Source organism: Ailuropoda melanoleuca, chromosome 11 (genome assembly GCF_002007445.2).
Source record: "Ailuropoda melanoleuca isolate Jingjing chromosome 11, ASM200744v2, whole genome shotgun sequence".
Lineage (NCBI taxonomy): Eukaryota > Metazoa > Chordata > Mammalia > Carnivora > Ursidae > Ailuropoda > Ailuropoda melanoleuca.
The window spans coordinates 74,042,792-74,062,118 of NC_048228.1; the positions used below are offsets into that span (position 1 = coordinate 74,042,792).

General features: G+C 36.3%; 1 pseudogene; it reads left to right on the forward strand.

The window, feature by feature from the left end:
* Positions 1–5,582: 5,582 nt before the first annotated feature.
* LOC109490017 lies at positions 5,583–6,120 on the forward strand (annotated as a pseudogene).
* The last annotated feature ends 13,207 nt before the right edge of the window (positions 6,121–19,327 follow it).

Sequence of the window (19,327 nt, forward strand, 5' to 3'; positions counted from 1 at the left end):
TCTTCATTTCTTTGATTCTCATTTTAATAATTCATAACAACAAAACAAAATACCTGCTTTGAAAGTTTGTTGTGAGGACTGAGAGAACATATTAGAAGACCTCAGTCCACCAGCACTGGGGTGGCTCAGTTGGTTAAGTTTCTGCCTTCGACTCAGGTCACGATCCCAGGCCCCTGGGATCGAGCCCCACATTGGGCTCCCCGCTCAGCAGGGAACCTGCTTCTCCCTCTCTCTCTGCCCCTCTCCCTGCTTGTGCTCTCTCTCTCTCTCAAATAAAAATAAAATCTTTTTAAAAAAATATCAGTCCTTTTGTCTGAGTGGGCCATCATTAATGTTAGTTTTCTTTCCAAAATCTTATCCCCCATGTTCTTCCCTACACTTCATTTACGATCCTCCTCACACTGCCTAGCTGTTTACTTAGAGAGAATGTGCTCACCCTCACCTTCACTTTTACTGGCAGGAAAAAAACCTGGGTTTTAAAAATACAAGTAGAAAGTAGGTAGGGATTTCATTAATTGTTTTTAATTCATCAATATAATATATTTATATGGTATTGAATAGCCTACACCAGCAGTGCAATTATTAACCTTGATTTATTTAATCCACATAGAAGCTTAAATATGTGCAATGTTATCATAAGCATCGATTATTTCTAGTATTAGTAGTGTAATAGTCTTATAGTACAATTAGTAGTTTAACAGTATAATCAGCATTATATACTTTAAGATAAGAGGAAACAAAGCACAATATACACCATTGCACTTGTGACTAATCAGTAATGGTATTCTGTCTTCTAATCCAGGTCCAGGGCTACTATAAAACACAGCTTCTTCCTCTCCATAAGCCATCATAAGTATCACTGCTGTGATATTTATTTCATACAATCATCACACTTAAATATACATTATTTTTTAAAGATTTTTTAAAGGATTTGTTAATTTTTGAGAGAGAGAGAATGTGTAGGAAAGGAGGAGATGCAGAGAGAGAGTGAGAGGGAGAGAGTCTCTAGCAGACTCCACACTGAGCGTGGAGCCCGAAGTGGGGCTCGATCTCACCTTGAGATCATGACCTGAACCAAAACCAAGAATCAGATGCTTAACCAATGGAGTCATCCAGGCACCCACGAGCCACCCAGTTACCCCTAAATTATTGAGTATTCATTTTATCAGGGAATAATTTTCTAATGGAACACAGGAACATAGAATGATATTACTCACACAACTTGGTTCATGATACACTGTAATTATTGATATAAATATGAGCCCTTATTATTCTATTTATTTATATATGTATTTATGTATTTTTAAGAATCTAACGAATACTTGTGAATTTAGTACCAAATCCAATTACTAGATCTTTAAAAATAATTTACATGTACTCATATGCTTCATGTACTTTTCCTTATCCTGTCACTGTGTCTATAACAAGAAGTATTGCTTTTCTGTATTTTAACAATGGCTTTATGTTTGTAAGCATGTGCACATGAATGTGTGTATGTGTGTACCATAAATCAAAACAAAAAAGGAGAAACAACTCAACAGCACAATGGATGAGAAGCCTAAATAGTCACTTCTTCAAAGAGGGGATCCAAATGTCCAATAAGATATAATGATATGCTCAAACTTGTTATCATACAAAGGTAACTGAAGTTCATGATGAGAACTATTTTTTACCCATTTGATTGGAAATAATAAAAAAGTCAAACAGTACTAAGTTTGAGAGTTTGGGAATGAATAGAATTTCTTATACACTGTTGGTATAAAATATTTGAAATACTTTGTTAACTGTGACTTTACATTATTTTCTTTGTCCTTTTTTTTAATAATAATTTTTTATTATGTTATGTTAGTCACCATACAGTACATCCTTAGTTTTTGATGTAGTGTTCCTTGATGTAGTGTTCCATGATTCATTATTTGTGTATACCACCCAGTGCTCCATGCAATATATGCCCTCCTTAATACCCATCACCGGCCTATCCCAATCCTCCAACCCCCTCCCCTCTGAAGCCCTCAGTTTGTTTCCAGAGTCCATAGTCTCTCATGATTTGTCCTGGTTTTTGCTTCAGTGAGTCAGCTAGGATATGTACCTCTGTTGCTAATAATAACATGAATAAAAAAAATTAGATAAAATAATTAAAAAAATGCATGACGAGGCAGAAAAAGTCTTACAAATCTTCCCCATATGCTATCATTCCAAACATGCATACAAATACACATACTCTTGTCTGGCATAAAAACTTTCTAAATAATTTTTTGAACTCTTGGGAACTTGAATAGAAATAATTTCACTTTGACAACAGAAAAGTTATAGCATTTAAATGTAATTATTCAACCATGCTGAATTTAAACCTGGAGGGGGAAAACATGGGGTGGAGAAGGAAATACACATATCAATATTTATCATGTAAAATACATATAACTAGGGCCCTTCTAAATTTAGCTATGTATGGTTTTTAAAAGGCAAATACAGAATTACATTTCTGTGCTTTCAGAGAACCAAAGAATAAGATTTTATATTTTTATTGATAATTGCAAACATCTTTTGTGAGTTATATGAATTGGAACAAAAAATAAATTTGCAAAAAAGCTAATTCACAAAAAGGTAAATGAGTGAATATTGCATATAAGGCATATAGCATAATATTTATTACCATAGAACATATACATGTTCACATGCATTTATTTCCATATTCCATAATCAGATTAAGAAATGTTAAAATATTCAGGAGTATTTGTGAATGCAATTGAGAGATCAATCTTAGAATATGTATACCTCCTTATTTAAACAACTCTTATGCTGTCCTTTAAGTAGATTCTTTTAGAGGCTGATTACAAAATTCATTAATCCTTTCCTTCTTAAATATTTCATGTTTTCTCCTGTATGATGGTTGATTTTACGTGTCAGCTTGACTAGTGATTCTGTTTTTCTCCAGAAGCTTCACTAAAACACCCAGCAATGGAAAATCTATGCTATGGGGGAATGCTGACCAAAACAATTAAGAAGTAAGGGCACTGCCTGGCAATAATTTCAGAAGTGTTTAGTCCTATGCAAGGTAACTTGAAAGCCTTGAAATTGACAGTTATCGAACATCTATTCTTTTTCAATAATTACATTTAAAGTATTTTTACACCTTTTCAGCTTAGTTCTCCCAACAGTGCCTTGGAATTTGTATCATATTGCTGTGACAGACACACTGGTGCTGCTTTAATATGCTCAGGTTGCCCTAACAAAATAACAGACTGGGTGCCTTAGACAATGGATATTCATTTTCTCACAGTTCTGAAGGATTTCTAGCCTTCAGATCACTTCATGATCAAAGTAGTGGCAAATTTGGTTTGTAGTGAGAGTTCTCTTCCTGGCTACCTAATTCAGATGTCTCTTCCACTTCTTACAAGTGCACCAGCCCTATGGGATTAGTCCCCCACCTTTATGACCTCATCTAATCTTAATTACCTCCCTAAAGGTCCTATTTCCAATACAGTCACATTATGGGTTAGGGCTTCAACATACGAATTTAGGGAGACACATTACATAGTCTCTAATACTTTCCAATTATTCTACCTATACCCCACATATTTTCTAGCCCCACTGCTGTTAGACAGGGATATTGACTAGTTGTAGCCAACAAGATTGTCAGTTTGGGATCTAAGTTTAAAAGAACTAAAGCAGAACTCCTAGAGATCTCTTCCTCTGCCACAGTGACTGAGAAGATCTTGTGCTCCAGACTATCCAATACATGATGGTGGAGTCTACGTCAGCCTGGGTCTCAGAGAGATTGCAGATCGTAGCCCCCTTGCCAAACTCCAATGTGATTAGAAAATAAACATATTTAGTTTAGCCACTGTACATTTGAAATTGCTTGTTACTGCCAGTTACTTGGATTTATACCCTACAGAGTGGTAGTTAGAGATGTAAAAGTCACCTTCGTTTCAATACAAACTCTGCCACATATGAAATGTGTAAACTCAGGAAAGTTTCTTGACATCTTCCACATTTTTCATTTATAAAATGAGAGTAATTAATAATACCCATTTCATAATAATGCCCATGTCATGAAGATTAAATGCAAGGTTGAATGTAAAGTATTCTTAAAGGTGCTTTGCTTAATAGAGGATCAATAACTGTCTGGGATTTTTATGCTGAGAATCTGTGGCTCACAGTTTATGCAAATATTGATGATAAAAGTTAAACATTCATGAGTAATGTGGGAAGTTCTTAGGTAAGGGCCAGAATAGAGACTAACAACTGAATTGACCAGTCATTTGGCACTGCATAGACATAGCTCTAAAAAGATGGTGATACTCACATATAGAGAAATGAGCTGTCACACCTAACCCCAAGCAAGTTCATATTTATTCATGGATATAACCACATAAGCCGAGTATTGCCAGTGATCATAGGCTAACAATTGTTTTCCCATTTCAATTTGTCAGCACAAATTTCCTCCTGGGAATCTATATACTTTTACGACCGAGAAAAATTTCCTCAGAATTTTTACTCATTAATGGACCTTAGAAACCAAACTTACCAAATTCATACAAGCACGAGGCATTACGTCTCCTGACCATTTAGGCATAACCATTTATTAACACTCGCTCATGATGTATGAAAAAGCAGGTCTGGCTGCTCTTGCTAACCTAGAAAGCATTATTTTCACATTTCCCTAGTCCCCATACTCCCAAAAGCCACAATTTCAGTATTTTAAAAGAATATAGCAACTGTATGAAAATAAATACCAAACAAACAAGCTTCTCTGAGTTTCATGCATTAAATTATTCTGCAATCTCTTGGTTATAACGGATGTGCATTGATATTGCCTGGGAACAATAAAAATATTGGGCATCTCTAATGTACTTGGTCATATAAATGCCTCAGCTCTGGCAGTACTCCTGAGGGTGCCAACATTGCACTTATCCCAGTGAGTCCAACCATGAGAAGCAAAAGAAGACTGAAAGTCAGGACTTAGTCTGCACAATAGTTAGGGACAAGTTCTGAAGTCAGAGAATACAGGCTATCACACTCACTACTCCATGATGTTGGCCAAGTTACTGATATCTCTGAGTTTATTTCTTTCTCTTTTTAAATATGAAATTTCAAATATGTAAATATTAAGTTGTTCAAAATGAAACTTGAAAAAAAGGAGGAGGGTGTCCTCACTACCCCCAGCCTAGGTGTAAGAACTGAATGAGAGAGGGGCACCTGGGTGGCACAGTCATTAAGCGTCTGCCTTCGGCTCAGGGCGTGATCCTGGCGTTATGGGATCGAGCCCCACATCAGGCTCCGCCACTATGAGCCTGCTTCTTCCTCTCCCACTCCCCCTGTTTGTGTTCCCTCTCTCACTGGCTGTCTCTCTCTTCAAATAAATAAAAATTAAATCTTAAAAAAAAAAAAAAAGAACTGAATGAGAGAATCCAAATAAAGTTCTACGAACAATGCCTGAAACATAGTAAGCCATCAGTAAATGTTACCTTTATCATCAGCAGTTAGGAAAAATTTAACCTCATGTTCTATTAAAAATGTATTACAACTTATGGCTTTCAGCTCAGAGGAGAGGAAGGTTCAAGTGCTTTGTGTCATCCTGAATCTGGATTCATCTGACACAAGCCAACTCCAGCATGCCACCTAAATTCAACCCCAATGAGATCAAAGTCATATACCTGGCATGCACTGGTAGGGAAGTCAATGCCACATCTGCCCTGGCCCTGAAGATTGGCCCCCTGGATTTGACTCCAAAATAGGTTGATGACAATATCACCAAGGCAACTGGTAATTGGAAGGGTCTGAGGATTACAGTAAAACTGACCATTCAGAACAGGCCCAAACTGAAGCATTACCTTCTGCCTCTGCCCTGATTATCAAAGCCTTCAGGGAACCACCATGAGACAGAAAGCAACAGAAAAACTTTAGACACAGTGGAAATATCACTTTTAATAAGATTGTCAACATCGCCTAACAGATGTGGCACCAATCTTCAGCCAGAGAACTCTCTGGAACCATTAAAGAGATCCTGGGGACTGCCCAATCTGTGGGCTGCAATGTTGATTGCTGCCACCCTCACGACATCACAGATGACATCAATAGTGGTGCAGTGGATTGTCCAGCTAGTTAAAACTGTAAAGGAAAATATTTCAGTAAAGGGTCATTTGATAACAACAACAACAACAATGCATTATAATAATCAAGGGGAAGAGGCTAGAATGATCCATATAATAATGGATTGAAGTTGAGACATCAGTAAGAACTTAGCTTAATATATTATGTATAGTTGCAAATAGAAATATTTATAGATATGTGTATATACATAGGTTAGTATACACACATAGGTTTCTTTGTGCTTTCAGCTGAGAGGCCTACCCCAGTAGTAAAGGGCACAGATTTTGGTTTCTAATGCCGAACCAGAAGCTCCTTGGAGAAATGGCTGATTCAAGGGCTGCAGCAGGAATTACAGAAGATAAGCTTGGTGTGTCAGAAAGTAAGAACATACTAAAAAACAAAACCAAAAAAAAAAACAAAAAAAACAGAACATTTTTGGAGTTATGTGGGAGCATGTCAAAAGGACATAGGAGCCAACTAAAAGGCTCGCAGTAGCCAAAACTGGAAAATTTTGAGCAAGAAAATAACTCAGATTAGTATCCAAAATATAAAATTAGCATATATCAGTTTATACCGATATATAAAAATAATTGAACAAATTAATGAATGGAGAAGAGACAACTGTCTCATGCAGAAGAATTCCAAATAATTATGTAGATACTTCACCCGTGTGGGGGGAGAGCATAAATCCCAGCTCCATAAATGTGGGCTGTTGATAGTGGCTCTTCCAAAGAGTAAAGACTCCAAAGAGTCTGCCCTGACCCAATCTTCAGGGCCAGGGCAGACATGGCATTGACTTGCCCAGCAGCGCATGTCAGGTATATGACTTTGGAATTTTCTATTCCAAAAATAGAAAAGTGAGGAAAAGAGTAACCCTTACATTGGGGAAATCTGACAAACACTACCTCAGCCAGAGTTATCATCAAAAGTCATGAATCATGATGCTAGTATACATCTTTCATATAATGTGACGAAAATAGCACTTCAGAAGAGGGAATGAAGCATGAAAGACTTTGGACTCTGAGAAACAAACTGAGGGCTTCAGAGGGGAGGGGGTGGGGGAATGGGATAGACTGGTGATGGGTAGTAAGGAGGGCACATATTGCATGGTGCACTGGGTGTTATATGCAACTAATGAATCATCGAACTTTACATCAGAAACCAGGGATATACTGCATGGTGACTAACATAATACAATAAAAAAACATTAAAAGAAAAAAGAAAATAGCACTTCATGTCTGTGATCTTCCTCCCTTAATCCCATAGCCCAAGTCTGGGCATGAGAAAAACATCTGAAAAATTTCAATGGAGGAGAATCCTACAAAACATCTCACCAGTGCTCTCCAAAACTCTCAGGATGATCAGAAACAAGGAAAGTGAGAAACTGTCACAGCCTATATGACAGCTAAATGTATTATGATATACTGGATAGGATCCTGGAAAAGAAGGACGATATTAGGTCAAAGCTTAACAACTGTGAATAAATTATGGATTTTAGTTAATAATAGTGTATCAATATTGGTTCATTAATTGCAGTAAATGTACCATACTAATGTAAGGTGTCAATAGCAGGATATACTGGGTATGTAGAATTGGGTATATGGGAATGCTCTTTACTTCTCAATTTTTCTGTAATTCCAATACTGTTCTAAAAAATAGTACTAAAAATGCATTTCAATAATTGGAAGCATTTTCTCTAAGACCTTAGTTAGTCATTCTAGATGATAGTAGGTTGCATGAAAAGTGCTTTCACATTACAAGGATGGAGTTCAATTCTACCTCTGCCACTTTGTAGATGCATACGTCAGCACAATTTCTTAAAGACACGGTGCCCTTTTATGTGTACAATGAAAATACAAATAACCTCAGGGATGTGGCAATGAGAAATAAATGAAATTATACATGGAGGACCCAAAACAATGCCAGTCATAGAAATCTTAAGTCTGCCAAGAATATGCAAATGGAATACAGAGAGCCAGGATTAGGATTTGGCTCCATGAGATCCCACTGCCCTTGATTTTGCCTTGATGCTACATCGGTTGTAATTCAAAAATCAGAATTCAGCCATTAAAGTAGGCCAGTCTGGAACATTTATTTGCTTCAATAGCCCCTCAGCTGGGCTATAACATCCTTTAGCAGTGACAATGTGAACTTGGAGCCTGTGTAGAATAGTCATTGTAAGTTCCTCTCTTGAGATCTGGCTTACATGCTGACAGTAGGGGATGGTATAAAGCCTGTTGGAAGTAATGCAGACACAGAAATGAGGGAATGAGAGCAGAGCAGGTACAGAATGCTGAAAGGAGGGCAGAAGATTAAAAACTATATCTACCTTGTCTTCAGCTGAATTATCTGTTTTCCTGGCTTTCTGGAACTAGATTGCTAAATGCAGTTAAATTCAACACACTCTGATTAGGTATCCATCCTCATATAATTCAGGGTCAATACAGCACACGTTCTAACATGGCAATTTTATTCAACATCACATAATTTAAAGCAACCACTTTTTTTTTTTGTATTCCAGTAAGTGGCTTGGGCATTTTAGGTAAGGAATCCAAGCCCAAATGAATTTTCAAAAGACTTCACAAGAGCCTTATGGTCGTAACAGACCTCTACAAACTATATCCGTAGCTCCCCCAGGTCACACATTCACTCTTCTCTGCCAGGAGGTTTGAGAGAATACGTGCTCAGCATCACAAGGAGCACTGAGGGCAACACAAGACTGAATATGGTATGACTGCTCTCCTCTAGGTGCTCAAACACAGACAAGGCAGATACACGGTGGTAGATATAGAGCACAGCTTGTGCCTTGGTAAAGCTCTGAAAGTATAGATAGGAGAGCCATTAGCTGAATTCTTATCAATCCCCACACTCCCCAACACCTCACACTTGCAGATGATCAAATTTATACAAATTATCAGATTTACATCAAATCAAACTGAGACCTCAAGTTCAGTGGCTTATAGACACTACTTTACACTAACAACTACTGATGCAGTCAGCAAACTCTAGACATGCCTTTTTTTTTTTTTAAAGAAGGATGCCATCCTAGTTAAATGGGGGGAAAATTAACTAAAGAAGAGCTAGGTTGTATAATGAAAAAAATGAGGGTACTTCAAAAGATGATTTCCCCAAAGTATTAGAAATTGTCATTATATATAGATTAGATATATAGAAAATAGATTACAAAGACAGATCCTACAAATATATAAATAAAGCTACAAATATGCAAACCATGGTCACATTATGAAGTTTGAAGAATGTAACTTTCCAGCAAGGCTGCTCCTAAAAATGTTACTATGACTTACAGCACTTTCCGACATTATATGTCAGAACTCATTAGGAACTTAATATAATTTCCTTCTACTGTGAAGGATGGACTTCTCTCACTTTTTTTTTTTTTTCATTTTTGTTTTTCCTGCCTCTGAGCTGCATCAACTGTTTCTAAGAAACAGAAGTTGAAAGCACTAGGGAAGAATCTTACGTACAGAACATAATCTATTTTTAGACTTTACCTCATTCTGACGTAAATGGAAGATCCACCGCAGCTACAATACCTCGGAACTTTCTGTGCTTAGGAAACAAGGTCAATATACGGCATTCACTCTACCGAGAACTGTAAAATTCACCAAATAATTGACATAGGTTTTAACATAGGATTGAAAAAGGCTTGAAAATTTCACAAATCACCGAATCAGGTCACTGTAATAAACAAAGAGAAGCCTAAATGGAAAACGCTTTAAATATTCAACAAAGGAAGCAAGGAAAAGGGAAAAAGATGGAAAGGAGGGAAAGAAGGGCCTCTTAGTCCTCTCAGGCTGCTCGAGCAAAATACCATAGACAGGGTGGCTTATAAACAACAGAAATTTACTGCTCACGGTTCTGGAGACCGGGAAGTCCAAGACGAGGCACTGGCAGATGTAGTTCTGGTGAGGTTCAGCTTCTTCACTGAAGGTTGTCTTCTCACTGTAACCTCACGTGTCCAAGGGGACAAGGCAGCTCTCTCTGGGGCCCCTCTTAGGAGAGCACTAATTCCATTCATGACGGCTCCGCCTTCATGACCAAATCACCTCTCAAAGGCCCTATTTCCTCATACCATCACCTTGGGCATTAGGTTTCAACGTAGGAATTTGGGGAGGACACACACCCCAGACTTAAGCAAAGGGGAGGAAAAGAAGAGGAAAGGGCAAAGCTGAAACAGACCACCCCCCAATCCCTACACAGTGTTGGCACTAGGTATTCTCATATGTATAATTTCATTTCATTTTCATATAGCTTTCTGTCACTTAGACCTTCATGGAGCCTCAGTCTCCTCATCATTTAAACTTTACAAAATGGCTGTGAAGATGGACAATATATATTCTTTACCTAATGCCTGGTAGTTAGATGGTACTCAAAAAATGGCTACTAGTATCAGTATCAACTGCTATCATCTGTATAGCTGTTTCCTAGAAAAGCCTTTCAGGAACACTTTCTCCCCCTCATAATAGCGGAGGGAAAAAGGAAAAAAGAGGTGTTATTATCCTCCTTCAAAAAAGGTAGATTCAGAGTCATCAGGCATCAGCTGGCATCTGAGAGAACTACTTCCAGGAAGTAAAAACTACTCTCTTTAGAGGAGATCAACACTTTCCAACCCTCAGGATGGTAACTGCTTACAGGATTGCTGCACACAGCATGTATGTCAAACAAAAAATAATGCCCCCTGAAGACTCAAACACGATTAAGAATAGCAGGAGATAGTTAAACCCGAGCTTACAAGGTTATAATATATTATGGCCAATATAGAGTTTACCTCGAGGGTCATCTCTGTACGGGTATTTCCATGTTGCTTTTGCAAATTCACAGAAACACATTCACAATTCACACATCACAGACTCCATAAATACATAAAGAATTAACACTGTGCTCCCCGTTCCCTGAAATTACCCAGAGCTACACAACAGAATTTCTTCCTTAATTTCTACATTTTACACTAAATTTGATTACTCTTCTTTTCAACATTATTTCATGGATTCACTTTTTCTTTATTAACTGAAATCATTTCTGCGGTGTCAATAACTTTTGTAGCTACGTCCTAAACTGTTCAAAGAATTAGACCTTTACTGCTGTAGAAATGAAGCAAATTTTAGTGAAGAGAATGTAAGCACTCTAAGAAAGATTTTTAGCATAGTATTTATTGCACTTACACTTATATCTGACTCTCCTCTACTAGGTTTTATGGACAGACTTTTTTAAACTTCAGATTATAGCCCAAAAGGAGATCCTTTTTCCCCATCTCTCAGTTACGTCATATTCTCTATTGGCTTTACTGTTATGTAAGATCTCTTCATATGTGAGCAAAGACAGTTGCTTGAAGAATTCCAGGATTTGTGGTTTGTAAGGTTCAGGATCACAGAAAGAAAAGAATCCTCTCTTCCACAGTGTTCATATCAATCCTCAATAAAGAGGATGTATTGGTCTTACTATGGTCATGGGCCCAGATGCATATTAATCATTGTTTTTAAGTTTACACAGATCTTAAGACTGCTTCTCCTTGAAGTGAAGAAAGAAGGGCTGAGGATTTTAACAATACCACACATGGTACAAGAAGCAGTTGAGTTACAGTTCTCAGAAACAAAGAAAAAAGGAAACAAACATAAATTTACATATCCACTCTATTTAATTCCCCTTAATTTTAGTGTTCTCATTTGTAAAATGTAAATAATAGCAACAATCTCACTGGTCCACTGGGAAGACTGAATGAGAGAACACATGTAAACCTCCTGGCCTGTGGGAGGCATCCAATAAATATTAATTCCTCTCTCCCCAACTGAGACTGCAGAACATGGTAATTGGATCTAAGAATACATGATCAGCCATAATCACCTTTGATATGTTCATAAATAATATGCCAACAGTACTAAGACGTATAAATAAACAAAAGTCCATCTCTAAATTTAAGTTCAGGAATTAAAGGAAAATCGTTAAGTTATTAAAATGGCTGGAAGTTGTAATCCTGGTGCAGCAATTTGTTTCACCTGACTAACTTATTACACTTCAAGGTCCCTCATTATTCCATAACAATTTTGTCGCTAATTAAAATGAAATTACAATGCAACATAGCTTCATGAATTACTAGATGATTTCCCAATTTTTACACTCTGTAGGTTAAACATGAATGTTCTCATTTCAGAAAGTCTCTAATGCCAATCTTACTATTCATGTCACAGTTAGCATTAACATGCAGAACTTTCATTTAGAGACACACAACTAATGACACTCTAGTCTTGACAAAATAGCTATTTGATGTCCCACACAGACTGACAATGGTTAGAACTATTTCAGGGGCACCTGGGTGGCACAGAGGTTGAGCGTCTGCCTTTGGCTCAGGGCGTGATCCCGGCGTTATGGGATTGAGCCCCACATCAGGCTCCTCCGCTATGAGCCTGCTTCTTCCTCTCCCACTCCCCCTGCTTGTGTTCCCTCTCTCACTGGCTGTCTCTATCTCTGTCGAATAAATAAATAAAATCTTAAAAAAAAAAAAAAGAACTATTTCAATATTTCAGATTGAACATTCACAAAATAATTAGCAAGCTCAGATGAGATAGCAAGAAAAATTGCTATGTTCTTTCCAATAGAAAGGCCAGTGTCTATATATTTTATTGTGGCCTAGTCTTTACATACCTTCTCTCCCAATTCAGCCTTTCACATCCTACTCATCCATAAAAGTTCAAATGTAATATCTTCACATCTATCAAGTCTTCTAAATTATCTGTCACTCCCAGTTGAATTGTGAAAGTGATCTACTCCAGCAGATATAAATGCTCTCAAGGTAATTTGCTAATATTTATCCTAGAGAACAATTCAAATATTATACTTCACATTATAAACATTAAAATCTATTAATACCATTATACTCCAGAGGGTTTCTAAAAAAGATAAGGACAAAGACAAGAGATCCAGTCCACAGTAATTTGAAACACTTAATTATGCCAGTGAACACAATCAAGAGAATTCTTTTAGAGACCAATGGATCTGTAGCTCATCCCAAAAGAATATATCTTGATTCAGGAATATATAAATCAAAATATGCAGTAGATAAAAATATGAGGTCCATCTTTTTTCAAAATTATTTTTTTGTGTGTGGAATTCAAGGAAAATAACATCGCTAAAAAAAATTTCCCATCAATTTAGACTTTCTGGAGCAGAAAATGAGAACTTGTTTTTGAAAAGCTTTAGACATCTAACTTTTACAAAGAAAAACATAGTTCCCTTTAAGAAACACAAAAAAATTTAGAAAGATGGTTATAGAACACTAGCAAGAATAATGTAGAAAGAAATCAGTCAAATAGAAGAACCAAAAGAGAGAACATACGCAGAGGTCAGGTATATGAAGTATCCTTTCCTAAAGTAAATACTGATGGACTGATGGATGAAACAAAACTGTAACATGTGTTTGGAGTTTGCCTAACTTTTTAAAATATTAATCTTTTAAAATTTGATAATTTAACATTATCTGCAATCTTCAACTTTGGTATTATACTGGAAGATGCAAAAGAGCTTAAATTGTGTCTTTTTTGTATCCCCCGTAGCAACTAACATGGTTATAGGGGGAAAAAAGTAGTTAAATAAATGTTACCTGGTGAGAAACTTTATGTAAAATATTGCAAAATTATAATGTAACACTTTGAGATAAACTTAACACTATACATCATTGTAACATATACTATTTCCATTAAAGATATAATTTAACCTAGGATTTAGACAAAAAGAAAAAAATAATGCTTTTATAAATTATAATCCTTAGGGATAAAAGTCTGATAATATAAGAAGTTCAATATTGTGAAAACATAAAACATTGACTGGAATTTTCACTTTTATTACAGAGATTATAAGAAATTATTGATGTTGACTTAATAACATGGAAAGCCAAATGTGTACCTTTGATTTTCATATCAATGCCTTCATTGTAAATATAAATGGTCTCAGCTATGATAAAAAGGAAACACACCTGATTTCGCAATGCAGTGTAGTCAGCCACCATCAGTCAGACAAACTCGTCTTCTATATAATGGATTGTTATTTTCTTAGAAATAGAAGCATCAACCTGAAAAACATGTATTTACCAGAATAATCTTTGAAGAGCATTTTCTATGGCCATACATAATGAAATCACAAATTCCTAGTAGGAAACCTGAGACTTGATCACATAAGGGAAAGAAATTTGGAATCAATGTGCATTCCATAAACACAGCATTTTATAGTTACTATTATATTTAAAAAAAATTTCTTGAGGCCTATAGATGACTTTAAAATCTGTGATACATCTGAACAAGACCTCAGACATTAGTTTCTCTAAGAAATTGAAAATGGAATAGGTGGCAGGAATGTCACCCAACATAAAATTGAGATAATAGCCTGTGTATAGCATGCTTCAAGCATAAATCATCACTCTTAGTGACGTGCAAGAACTGACAAAAGTGAAGTATCTATAAAAACACAGGTTGCATCCATATAGAGTTACTAGGCTTATTGCTTTGACAGAAATAGTTTATCCCATTCAAACATTTGCTCAGGGTTAGACTATCAATTTTGCTGACTTTTCTCTAAATTGAAAAGTTTTTGACTGAAGTAGCTGGACTAGTCAATTGTTTTGGTTTCCTATGGTTACATCTCTGAAGATGATGTACAAAGAAATGGATTTTCTGAACTGAAATGAACTTTTTTATAATACATGGCTTGAAGTAGAATTTTCAAACTCAAATATATACAGAAACCAGGCAAATAACATAAAAATTAGTGAATTATCCTATTGTAGCCAACTGGAGAGCTCATGAGAATGATACATTTAGAAAGGACAACTGAGCAAATGCTAGAAACCCACTGGCCACTCAGGTCTACCTAACTGTTGCCATGCAGGAATACAGAAATGCTATAATGTTTAGATTCAGGAACAGGATTTCTCAATTTTCCTGATTTTCAAGAAAATAAAAAAATCCAGATATTTATGTGAAATCTTCCTATCTTTAAATGACGGGAAGCAATTCAAATACTTTACAAAATGGAGGTCAACAATGACTTGCTCTCTCTATATGTAGACCCGCTTGTATGTGTGTGTAAATATATACACGTTACATATATGCATATGTATATATTATACTCCTGAAATAAATATGTATATATTTACACAAACCTATAAATATGTATGCATAATGTACATGTATATTATACACACATATATACATATAAATATATAATTTAATTTTGGGCCACATCCATCCCGGGCTTTGTTGCCTTGACCTTTGGTGTAATGTAGTATTTACTTCTCCCTTTTTTGCAAAGATGTAAAAGGTCATTTTTATCTCTTTTAGTACATGTGTAGAAATGCAATAAGTATTGGTTAAATGAAATAAATACACAGTACACATATGTTGTTAAGTGTGACCTGGTAAAAGTCACACTGTAGTCACTTATGAGGATAACTGGTATAGGCAACTTATACTCCCAGTTAAAGTCCCAGTTACCTTTGTAACATCTAAGAGTCCATGAGGGAATTCATTTCCTAAAACAGGCTGACTTGAAAGGGAGAAACATAATATTACATAACCTCTCTTGTCTAAGTCCAAATCTTACCACCGAGATGGGAGAAGTCCTCCCTGTCAGCTTCAGAAAAAACCAAGTGAGTGTTTTTATTGTGCATGAGATAAGGCACACGTTAGGTGCTTCAGAGCAAATGATAAAGTGACCATTCTCCATGGAGAAGATCATGGTGAGAGGGGATGCCGTAAATAGGCCATCCTTTACTTAGACTATAGTGTTATAAAGAATTAAATACAAGTCCTCAAATTATAATTAACATTCAGAGAATGAATAAAATAAAGTATAACAGCATCATGTGACAGAATAGTATGCGGCCATTATCAAATACATCTTTTTAGAATATGGAATGGAATGGGAAATGCTTTTAACATAAGCTAAATAGGTTACAAATCTATAGACTACAAATACTTATGAAAATGTTTACAAATGATCTTTAAAAATCTAAAGGTTACAAATCTATTTTAGAAATACATCTTCATTCTGTCTAGATCTCCATTTCTATATATATTGATATCTGTATATTTGGAATATTGGTATTAAAAATTCTGATGCTGAAGTGAGCAAACTTGTACAAAAATATTCTCTATACTGACATCTATGGGAAACTCTCCTCCTCTGCCCCCTTTCTATATAGTGCATATAGTATATACACATGAAATCTAGATATATACTTTTATATGCCCAAGGGAATTATCTGAAAGTTATCCTTAAGTCATCCTCTTTTCTTGGTCCTCACATCAAATCAGTCACTAATTTCTATAAGTCCATCAATTACACCTTTTTAATGTTCCTCCTCCTTTCCATTCTTCCTGCCATTGCTCCTGTATCAACCTCTCAGTATTTCTTATCCATAGATAACTGAAATTACAATCTAAAAATCTCTTAGTTTCTGTCTCTGTAATAGTTCTACATTTCACCTTCCCAATCCCCATCATTGCCTGGTTAATGCAACTCATCTTTTAAAACCTCATGCTCCGAAGAAATCTTCCCCCACATTTCCAATATCCTAACTCTAAGGCAGGTTAGCCTTCTTTCTCAAATTACATTGTTCATACCTTTATCCCAGTTTAGAGTTACGTGGTATTATATGTATCTGTTTATATCCTGCATCAGGACAGAAAAGTATTTTTATCTCGTATCTCAATTCTTCAGTTGAGAATAAGATGAGACATTTTTTCGAGTAAGATGTTTAATTTTAGAGTAAGATGAGGCAATCTTAGTGTACAATCACAAAGTAATCTTTCTCCATCTACTATATGATGAGTAAATTTAAGACAAGTAAGAGTTGGCTCAAAGCAATTAAGGGTAATGAATTTTCAGCAGGCTCCCTGGCCAAGCAGGGAGTCCGATGCAGGGCTAGATCCCAGGACCCTGGAATCATGACCTGAGCCAAAGGCAGACGCTTAAACAACTGAGACACCCAGGCACTCCGTTCCAAAATTTTCAAACTAACCTGTAGATGCTTTGCAACAATGCTCTCTGTACCTGAAGACAAATACAGAATTTCAGGATAAGGAAACCTTTAGAACACTAATGCTAATATTTGTTTCACTCTAACTTTGATAGAATATCATGAGTGGTCATTCAAAAAACTGGGTTTAATAAAGAATCCCCAGTAAACTTTGATATTCTCTCCCTCTCTCCATCTTTCTTCCACACTCTCTCTCCCCTACCCTTCACTCTCTTGTGCTCTCCTTCCTCCACCCCCATCTAGTTTAAATGCTACACCTCAAACTTGGCCCACTATCCACATCCCATTACAATGAAAATTCGCATCTCCTCCCATCAGGTATGGGGTATACTACCTTGACCCTTGAATCTCGGCCAGTACTGATTTGCAATAACCAATAGAATGTGGTAAGCAAGACTGTGCCACTTCCAATATAGGCCTTGTTCTCTTTCACTCTTTCTGTTTACCAAGCTAGGATGTAAATAAGCCCTGAGTAGTCTGATGGCTGATGAGAGACATATGACCCTATCAGCACTGTCATCCCAGCCAACATCTACCCAACCCCCAAAGGCAAAGCCGCCTGAAATATCTATATTTTATCTAATGTGTAACTAACCACAGAAGCATAAAGGTGCCCAGCCATGACAAAAGAACTTCCCAATTGAGTATTGACCAATTTGCTGATCTAGAAGAATCATGAACTAAATAAATGGCTATTGTAATAAAGCACTAAATCTGGAGGTAATCTAATACACATTAACTAATTGATATAACCCCTTTGTGTTTTAGTTTCCTCATTTATCAAATGGGAATAATAGTATTGCTTATCTCATATGGGTAATCTGAGTATAAAATGAGCAAACTTATTAAAATGATTTGAACAGTGCCTAACACACAGAAGAATAATGTTAAGTATTATTTCAATTTAGTGCTCCTGGGCTTGGAGCAGGTTTCTCTAAGGCTCTCAGTTCTGACCTTTCTTATTTCAAATATGATTTGCAAATACACTATTTAGAAAGCAAAATGAGGAAAAACATGATTCCAAGGAAAATGTAATATGTTTATCACCCTTAGAGGCAGCATGACGCAAACATCAGCATTTACCTAAGAACTGCTAACTTCAATTTACACCCCTGTAAACACTTGCATAGGTGGGTAACTGCCCCCTGTGTAAAAAGGTAGAGTAAAAAGATAGAAATTTAAATGTGTGTTAAATACATGTTTGTGGAATATCCAGGTGTTTTGATAATAGTGTATAAAAGTAGTGCATATCCTATTATCAATATTTCAACCAGCAATTATTGAGTACTGTGTGCTAGCCACCATGCAAAGCACACTATGATCACCATAGTATCTTCATAATAACCTATGAGGTAAGTTAGAAGTACATAATAAAGTGCTGCATGTGTCTAGGAACAAATGAAAACACTGGATCTCAAAGAAAAGGTAAGGATTATAGATTTGGACACATATGATTTTAAAATCACGAGCATGTAGGTATGGATAATAAGATGCAGGGAGAGAGCAATAAATGCTATGTTCAAGGCTCTTCAGTGAGGGTGGTGACAGACATCCAAATGAACATCAGGAGAATTTTCATGTTATGCCCATCTGCTTTTATTCCTTCCTTTTCTGTTATCCCTCTCTCAGCAGAGTAGATATATATCTGTGCATGCTACTCCATGCCCTTCTCCAAAACTTCTCAGGATGGAGAGGCAAATTTACTACTTAGGAATGCATAATTTGAAAAATTTCTAAATGATAATAATGCCCTTCACCACACAAACAACACAGGCCTCCATACAACTGAGACAAAGTTTTAATCCAGAAATTTAAACATGAATTTCCAATGGGTTTTTCTGAGAACATAAAGGAGGGCTAAATTTTTAAAGATATCAACAAATTGGCATTGAGGTAGAAGTTAGCATTAGATTGGAATGAAAGTGACAAAAAAGAAGCTAAAGTAATAACATGTTAGACTACTCTGGACTGGCCTCATAGGAAATGAGGACTCAGTGGCACTGCCAGTTGGTACCACCTATATGCTCTGAAAATAGTAGCCAGTAGATCATGATCTTTCTCCCTTAGTAAGGAAACTTGGGAATCAAAAGGTAGAAATGGGATTGACTCCTCAGCTAGTATCCTTAATGATGACCTAGGAAAACAGTTGTTTCATCTCCCTACTACTCTGCTGGTTTTAGAAAT